General features: G+C 38.5%; 1 long non-coding RNA gene across 1 annotated transcript; it reads right to left on the reverse strand.

The window, feature by feature from the left end:
- Positions 1–2,023: 2,023 nt before the first annotated feature.
- Positions 2,024–6,317, reverse strand: LOC144322651 (uncharacterized). Its single transcript, XR_013388310.1, has 2 exons — positions 3,907–6,317; positions 2,024–3,416 (listed from the first exon to the last, which is right to left on the reverse strand). It is a non-coding gene; the product is annotated as an uncharacterized LOC144322651 (long non-coding RNA).
- Between the last annotated feature and the right edge of the window lie 3,564 nt (positions 6,318–9,881).

The raw sequence follows: 9,881 nt of genomic DNA on the forward strand, positions 1-9,881 counted from the left end.
AGTTCTGTTCACCCAAGACATATGTATGCATATGTAGTTCTAAGTTATTTGCTGTACAACACTTTATTTCCTCCTTAGCTGGTCTACTGTGGCCTAAAATGAAATGTAGAACAAAATTCAAGGTCAGCCTGGACAGACCTGTCTTTCTGACAAGTGTGGACCTGTCTGCATGAGACTGCTCTGCAGCCAGCTTTAGGACAATAATTTGCAAGTCAAGTGTAGGTTGGATGCCCAGCGTAAAAGGAGAGAGAAAATGAAATCTAAAACAGAATTCAGTTCACCAAAACTAGTACTTTGCTCCAAATGAGCCAGTTTCCTCCTCTGTAAAATGGGATAGTAATACCAGGATAGTCTATTTTATTGGGTTCTGAATTGTCTTTATCAAAGTAAGTAATATCCTTAAACAGGCTTCTTAAAACACTGAAGTGGATAATGTTTCAATAGAGGTGCAAGATACCGTGATATGCTTTCTTCAATTGTTTTTACCTGCCTGTGGCCTTCTTGCCATTCAGGCTCTTTTGTTTCCTGGATAGTCATCCAAATGCTTTCTGCCCTAACCCTTCTCTCTTATCCGCTGCCAAGCAGTGTTTCTCTAGATTTGTTTCTTCTAATGACTTCAGCAGAGCCGAAGACTCAAAAGACAGCTAGTGCTGTCAAATATGAGAAAAAAAATATTTTCAGCAAAATGAAGAGAATTCTAAGGAGGAATATTTCAAATATAGTTTATATTATTATCTGAAAGGATACTATAGACTTTGTTAGATTGCGGATGTTATCCAGAGAGTGGTCCAAGAGCTATAATTTATGAAGCATTTAGGATAGAAAAATTGGCTGTCACTACATTAGGTTCTATCATTTGTTCAGAAGGGTTTGCTGGTCATGCCAGTTCTCTGCCTCCCCATGTTCCCTTCTGTCTGGCACAAAGCCTTTGAAATTTTCTACAAGAGAGTAATCAAAACTATCAACAGAAAGATCTGTTGGAAACTTTCCCTCTAGTCTGTTAATGTAGAGACTGATTCAGAAAATATATTTTGGTGAAACAATACCCTCAGAGAAAACAGCATGCCTGGGAAAGTTTTTCAGGTGCCTCCGGGGCACAGGTTTCTTCCTTCTTAAAATGGGGCATTTGTGCCTCTCTGGTGGTTTTCCCTTGGCTAGAAAGAAATCATTCTCCTTAGGAAACCTTTCTATTTTAAAAGGCCAGCAGCAGAGGTGGGTGAGGCAGCCCAATTTAGTTAAAACAAAAACAAAAATAGAAAACAAAACAAAACAAAATGCTCTTGAGGGTAGAAGTGCATAAGGAGACTCCAGGAATGGGGAGGAGACATTGGGATTGTGTGCCCAGCAGCCTAGTGTGAGGGCTACCTTGCAATGAAATGAAAACCCTCAATGTGGTGCCTCTGTGCTCACCTGCTTCTCACCACACATTTCTGCACAAATAATCTAGGTAGTGTGAAGCAATCAAGGCCTAGCAATTGCTTTCCCGTGGTCTTCCTCACCCAAGTAAAAAAGGCTTTGCTAGAAAACAAAAGGAGAAGAAAAAAGCAAATGAAGAAGAAAAAAAAACATGTGTTACATGTATAATTTTAGAGCTAGCAATAGACCTTTATACAAAGAAGTCATAGAAAGGGTCATAAAACAAAAATAAAAAGAGGTAAATTGCTAAAAAAAATACATAGTGGAGGAAAAAATAAGACTATGAATGAGACTATAATTATAGTTTCAGTAGAATTTTTTTAATTCTAAGAGAATAGTATAGTAATACATCCTTTCTGAACATTAAAAACTTAGTGAAAATAAATATTTCTTACCAAATATAAATTATAAAAACTATTGATTCAAAAAATTTAAAACATGAATATATTTATAACCATTAAATAAACTGAATTCCCATTTCTAAATCTACCTATAAGAAAGCTCAAAGATTTAGTGAGAAAGGTTTATGAAATCTTCATAGACACTCTCTATTTCAAATGGTTCAAAGATAAGAAGGAAAGCATCTCGATGATTTTATGAGCTAATAAAATCTTAATACTAAAATCAGAAAAAAATGTAGAAAGGAAAATTATTAGCCAATCTCAAAAGGCATTAAAAAATGTTATTCTTAAATACAATGTTATTCAACCCAGTTCAGCATGGGTTTTAAAAATATATACTTCATAAGCACATCAGTTTGACACCATAATATAAGGACGATTTAATATTAGAAAATACAAAGGAATTTGCCATTCATTTTTTTTTTTAAATCCTAGCAAACTAGGAAAGGAAGAAATGTCCTAAATACAATAAAGAGTTGCTACCAATAACCTATTTCTAGAAACATTATTCTTAATCTTAATTCATTAAACATTAAGGACAGCTTTACCATCTTTACCATTTCTACTCAGCATTGTACTGAAGCCCCTTGCCAATAACACACACACACACACACACACAAATGAGAAGCTATAAGGGTCAAAAAAAACAAGAAAATATGATTTATTGATGATGTAGTTATCTGCTAAGAAATTCAAGCAAATCTAATGAATTAATAGAACAAATAAGAGAGCTTAGCAGCATTGTTGAATAAAAGGTCAATATACAAAGAAGCCATAGCCCATTAGATATTATAAATTCTTAAAGGTCTCATTCATAGTAGCAACCAATCTTAGAACTTGAATAAAAACTCATAGTATCTGTGGTGAAAATTATAAAGCCTTATTGAAATACAGAGAAAAGCCTAAATAAATGGAGAGATACATCATGTTCATGGATGAGAAGATTCCATGACCCCAAAACAATTTACTCCAAATTATAATATAGGATCTTTCATAGACCCTGACAAAGTGATTCCAAAATTCATGAGGAATTGGAAGAGGCCAAGAATGACCAAGACAATTCTGGAGAAGCATAGGGAGGGAAAATTTTCCCTTTTGATATCAAAAGCTTCATATTGTAAGAATGTGGTATTGGTACAGTGATTGGTCTATAATCTAATGAACAAAAAAAGCAGGTTCCAAAACAGAACCGCATAGACCTGCAAGGTCTATTATGTCATTCAATAATCTAGTGAAAGAAAATAGTAGGTTCAGAAACAGAACCATACATACAAATGACAGATAAGTCAATGCAAATTAATCAAAGATGATCTGTTTAATTAATGGTGCTGAGATAATTAGCACTCTCTTTTCTATATTTTTAAAAATGAGATCCCTACCTCACACTGTAAACAAAAGTACGTTCTTAATGATCTTACTAGCAAGGCAAAACCTCCAGATTTTCAGAATATCTTCATCATTTCAGGGTAGAGAAGAAGTCCTTACACAAAGCACAAAAACTACAAACCATAAACAGATGTCTTTTCTTTCAAAAAAATTTGATTCCAATATGCTGGATCCTGTGAGTTCTGGTAGTCGATATGACGTCTGCTTCAAGCCCTGCAAAGGGTATTCCAAGGGATATGAACAGCCCTGGGCCGCCCTGGGCAGAAGTAGGGCAGAGGGTTTTCCTAAGTCAGGCGTATTTTGTCATCTCTGTTGTTTTGACTTCATAGCCCTTACACCTTGTAGAGAGCAAGGTAAAAGCAGCAGTACTAGTGGTACAGGAGGCTCTGAAACATTTTTGGGTGTAGACCACTTTGACAACCTAATCAGAGCCATGAAACTGCTCTACAAATAAATGTGGAGCATACATATTGTAGCAGAGGCCTCTGACTACAGTAATATCCCTTCTTGCCTTCTTGGGCACCAGCTAGACTAGATTTCCCAGCCTCTCTTATAGGTAGCTGAGGCCACATAGCTCAGTTCTCCCCAGTAGAATCTGAGCATAAGTGACTTCTGGCAAGTCTGGGACTATCTATAAAATTCCCTCACAAGTGCTTCCTTATGGTCTTTGTCCCTTTTGGTTGACTGAGATGTTGGAGCCAACCTTGGAGCCATGGGTTGAAGATGACGAAGTCCTGACACCTTAGTGTCCGTATGGAGAAGAGCCTATCTACTGATATGAACACCCTCTCTGGACTTTTACCTGAAAAAGAAATTTCTTGTTCTTCGAACCAATAAATGTGAGCAATCTATCAGTTAACTTGGCTTAACTAATTTATATACTCACACACATTTTGGCTGTATTCTCAGCTGATCAGTGACCTCTGTGGATTGACCTGAGAAAAGAAGAAATTCTGATGTACTGCCTTCTGGAGTGGGCATTCTCCAATAGTGGGCAAGTTAGAGATGTTACACCTGTGCCCAAACTCTGCTTGATGAAGCACTGATTACATTGTACCGAATGCCTCTGCCAACATATACTCTGCCAGAAGCAGAGACACGGTAAATTCCAAAGGTCTAAAAAAAAAGGACATGCTTGGAAGATGAATGAGTGACATCAAGAACAAACTCCTGCTATACCCAAAAATATGGATTAATCTCAAAAACATGCTGAACAAAAGAAGACACACATAAGACAGAATCATATTGTATGCTTTCATTTCTGTGAAGTTCTAGAACAGGCCAAATTCCTCTATAATGTTAGAAACAGAACAATGATTGCCTTGGGAATAGAGATTGAGTGAATTCCTGGGGTGAAGGAAATGTCCTATATCTTGCTTTGGGTGTTGGTAACATGGGTGTATATAATTGCCCAGACTCATTGAACCGAACATTTAAGATCATTGTAATTTATTGTTTGTAGATTATGCCTAAATGCTATATTTTTACATGTATGTGAAATGATTTGAATCTATCCACACAATAATATTCCTAAAACAAACATGGAATAATGCTCAGCCATCACATCCTCTGGGAGCTACTGTTGTGATTAGACACATATAGGCACTACGACACCTGAGAGCAGAAAGCAATTATGCTCCCGTCTAAAACCAAGACACATAACAAACATGTCCTAAGAAAAATTAACTTTATAATAAGTCAGTAGATTACTCCTATGTATAAAGCCTGTGATATTATCTTAATTCTGTGTAACCATGGAATATATTTCTATAATTAATAGTGTATAGTTTCTTCTGCCCTTAGTGGGATATGCTAATTATATGACAGGACCACATTTTAAGATTTTTATTCAATGTTTTCTTCTCTGTGCTCATTGCCCAGGAAGGTGTGCAGAACAGAGAACAAAAGAGCCAAAAATCTTTGCAGAGAGTCTAAGCTCTTAGGATAAAAAGATTTATAGGTATAGAGTGTTATGTATAGGCCTGAAAGAAAAACAGTTCTCTTGGAGAAGGAGAGTGACAGAGAAGGGTTTGTGTATCCCAAGAATAGAAGGCACCTCTGCCCTTCTTCCTAGCAAATTTTCCAAGCAACACCCTTGAAAAGAAAAGACTTCAAGATGTGTTCAGGTAGATAAGATCTAGAACAGCTTAGTAACAGATGCTTATGTCTCACAGGTGACACAGCAACAGGGGACTTTGGACAAAGGAAGTCTTAGAGGCAAGTTCTAAAACCAAATGGGCCTTAGGTAGATGAGTCCCTGCAACACACTGACATTATACAAAACTCTGGAAGGATAACTGAGCTGGATACATGTGTATAGTTCATTCCCTAAGAATGGAAGAAAACTCCAAAAGAACTGAGCTCATGTTTACCTGGCAACCCTGAAGAATGGGAGATCAAGAGTAAGAATTTAATCTGAAATATAGGAAAATACTTCTTGAATATCTAAGTTCATTGATTGAGATTCACATCCACTATATCAGGTTGTTGGCGGTGCCAGAACAAAATAGTATATAGTGTTTGTGGCTTAAACAACAATAACGTGTTGTTACACTGATCTGGAGGTTAGAAGTTCAAGATTAAGGTGTTGGTATGGTTGTTTCTTTGAGGTCTCCCTCCTAAGCTTGCTGATGACAGTTTTTTCCATATGTCTTCACTTGGTCTCCCCGTAGTCTGTGCATGTCTGTGTCCTAATCCCTTTATGAGGACACTGGCCTTTTTGGGCCAGAACCCACCCATATGAACCTCATTTTACCTGAGTTATCTTTTTAAAGGCCCTATCTCCAAATATAGTCACATTCTGCAGGGTTGGTACTTCAACATATAAATTTTGGGGAGACACAATTCTGCCCACAACACCAACTAAGGCTGGAGCCCTTATTCATAACTGCTAAGAATCCTTGGCCACCTCATGTGGGCACCATGGAAAGATTACAAACCTTAGAATAGGAACTAATTTAATATAAGATGTGGCCACAACCTTGGGAGGATTACTATGCAGACAAGAGGTAACCTCGCAGGAGTCACTGCTAGTTTGCACCATGCAGATGGACTATAAGGAGTTTGAAACAGTAACACAGAACACTTTAAAACTCCTGAGACAGTGCAGTATGATCAGAAGAAAAGGCCATTGAGCCTTGATAGAATTTGCTGATGAAGCTGACTTATCTCTAATTCCCAAGAAAAGATCTAGAACAATATCTATGAAAAGTTATCTTTAAAACCCATTTCTTGGGGTAACTGGGTGACGGGGCACAGGGGAGGGCACTTGATGGGATGAGCACTGGGTGTTACACTATAGTTGGCAAATTGAATTCAAATTAAAAAAATGTAAAAAAAATAAAAATAAAAGAAAGAAAGCCATGAGCAAGGGGGAAATAGAAGCACGAAACAAGACAAGAGTAATAGGCAGTTGCCAGATCATTATGCTACTCTTGTAGGCTGGTAAGAATTTCAGTCTTTATTCTAAATAAATGAGAACCATTCAAATATTTTTTTAAAAAAATAAATAAATAATAAGGCCCATTTCTGAGACTTTAAGTTTCTGAAAGGTTAACAACAATAACTATAACTGGACTTTGTCCCAGAACAAGATCAGGACTGACTTGTAGAAACTTAGACCTGACCCATTAGGGATAGGTTTTGGCAAGTGTAAATTACACTCAGCATCATAATCTATTCCAAGATGAAGTTGAATGAACATGATCCTCCTCCTTCCATAATTCTTCTGACTGATAAAGGAGAGGGAAGAAGTAGAATTTCCACACTTCTCCACAAGCAGGAATGCTGAGCCAGCCTTTGTCAACAGCACAGTGGACACATGAATGAAGGGGCCACCATGGCAGAGAGGGAAGCTATAGACTCCCACATACCAAAGCTGACTTTTCTGGTGCTGCTCCTAAATGTCCAAAATGCCAGCTACGGAGACCTCCTCCAAGCCCAAGTATGGACATAAGCATGGACCAACTCAGAGCTCCTAGTACAGACCATTTCTTGAGGACACCAACTGGCAACTTAGTGGCAAGTTGACTAGGTTGAGCCTCTTCCAAGCTAGAAGGGCTGTGGAATATTCCAAGGAATAAACATCTATATGGCCATTGCCATTCCTGCCCTTGGGGCCTCAGCTAGCATCACTATCCAGAACTTATGGAATGCCTGAACCACAGGCTCGGAGTCCCATACAACATTCAACCAAGGCATTTAGTTTACAGTGAAGAAGGTGCATCAAGGGTCTTGCCAGAAGCTTCCTGTGAAGGGATGAAGAAGCTGCTGAAGAACACAGCTGAAGTACGAACTTGGAGACAGGACTCTGCAAGGATGGAGAACTCTCTCAGGATGCAGTCTCTGCATTGGAGCAGAGAACTTAATGTGATGCTTTATCACCAACAGGAGAAACACACAGGTTCCTGAAATTAGAGGGCACACAAAGTGACCCCACTTACCATCACTGTCAATGACCCACTGTGGGACTTTGTGCTTCCCTCTATACAATTCTGGGATCTCCAGCGTGGAAGAGGTTCTGTACTCTCACCAGGCTAAGGATCTGAGTCCCACCATGAGTTACGTTACCAAGACTGGTGGACATATTAGCTGAGGATGAGGGGATTTAGAAGGTACAAGGGGAGGAGCCAGAGGAGTGGAGGAGCAGCTGGGTACCAGTTGTGGCCCTAAGGCAAACTGTAGTGATAACAGTTCTAGCCAGCCCCCCTCATCTCCCTCTTCAGGAAAAGAGGCCCACCCAATACCTGGAGGTGCTGCTACCTCAAGTCTGCAGAAGAGAACCCACGCAGAGCAGGTGCTCTACAGCACGAGTGAAGACGTGCCATCCAGATTTGCTTCAAGACAGAACTCACTGACCAGTTGCAAAGATAATCTGAGGCTTGTAGCACTTCCAGCATCCTCTGTGGCTTTTGAGATGAGGCCACATTCTTCCTACGACATCCCAGCCAACCAAGAAGCAAAGTGTTAATCAAGAGTATGCTCATCTCACAGTGGGCCATGGCCAATGACTGAGCAAGGAGGTGATACAAGTCCCAATGTGGATCTTCTCTAATGGACCGGCTTTGGTCCCAAGACCCATGTAAGGCCTGCAAAAACTTTGTTGGTTCTGTATCATGGTCTGATGGCTCCCCTTGCCCTATCCTGCTTCTCCACCTTTTCTTTTCATAGATGTTCCTCCCCAGCAAACTCTTTGTACTCCCAGCTCAGCCCCAGCAACTACTTCCCAGAGAACTCAGCCTGTAACAAGTATATTTCAGAGTTACTGTCTTTTTAAAATTAAGTTACTACTGATCTTTAAAAAATTGTCATGTAATAGTCACTTTGTTGAGATTTTAAAATTGCTTAGACTGGAATTGTGAGGGTATTTACCCCTTTGTTTATCCTAGTACTATAAATTAATATTTTATTTTTGTTAATGATTTGCTTTGCGGGGCACCTGGGTGGCTCAGTGGTTGAGCATCTGCCCTTGGCTATCAGGTTGTGATCCTGGGGTCCTGGGATCGAGTCCCATATCAGGCTCCCTAAGGAGAGCCTGCTTCTCCCTCTGCTTATATCTCTGCCTCTCTCTCTGTGTCTCTCATGAATAAATAAAAACTTTTTTTAGAAAATGATTTGCTTTGCTAAAGCTTTCTTTTTTCTTTTTTCTTTTTTTTTTCTTTACTTTTCATTTAAAAAAAAGATCCAGGATCTATTTATCAATGCTTTCATTTTCTGCTAAGTATCTCATTAAGTATTTTGTTTACAGTGAAATCCTTCCTACTGACTTCCTTCGGTTAATTTTATAATTCTCTTTAGTTTCTAGTGCTGAATGCTTAATTTATTTATTTTATTCTTTTCTTTTAATAATAATTTTTAAATGCTCCCAAATTGGTACAATACTCAGTCACTTGAACTAATTTTTACATTTCTCATCAAGGCTTTAAGGGTGGTATATGCTGTAGTCTTTGCATATCTTTGAATGTTTTCTGTTCCCTCCCCAAAAAGAAAAAAAAACTACATTATAACCTCGAAACCCCTTCATATCTACAAAAATAGATTTTTATGCAATAGGTTTACAAATAGGTTTTCAAACCTTTATAAAATAAGTTCAGGAAAGTTTTCTTCTACTACATACATAGTTAATTGTGTTTTTGCTGCTGCTGCTGCTTCTTCTTCTTTTTTTTTTTTTTTTTTTTTTTTGTCTCCTTCTCCCTATCCATACACTGGCTCTTTGTTCTCTATTCTCCATTCACTTGCTCTCTTATCATTTTTATCTCTTTGCCTTTTCTCCCTGCATCCTAGGAGAGCTTATAATGTGTGAAATTCATGTTATTGATTCCATTATCCACAGCATTTTTTCTCTTTAATCACTCCAATATAAATTTTATTTACATTGAATTTTAAATTTTCTTGCATATCTCTCTTGTCTTCCATCTTCTTTTTCATCTTACCTAATTATCTTTGGGAAAACAAACAAACAAAAAACTCTCACTGTTAACATTTTATATCAACCTGCCCTTCTCATAACCCACCAGTTTCCATTTCAGAGAGAGAGAGAAAGAGAGAATGCCCATGCAGGGGCAGAGGGAGAGGGAGAAACAGACTCTCTGCTGAGCAGGGAGCCCAGTGCGGGGCTCAATCCCAGGACTCTGGGATTATGACCAGAGTTGAAGGCAAATGCTTCACCGACTGAGCCAC

This window comes from Canis aureus, chromosome 10, assembly GCF_053574225.1.
Source record: "Canis aureus isolate CA01 chromosome 10, VMU_Caureus_v.1.0, whole genome shotgun sequence".
NCBI classification, from domain to species: domain Eukaryota; kingdom Metazoa; phylum Chordata; class Mammalia; order Carnivora; family Canidae; genus Canis; species Canis aureus.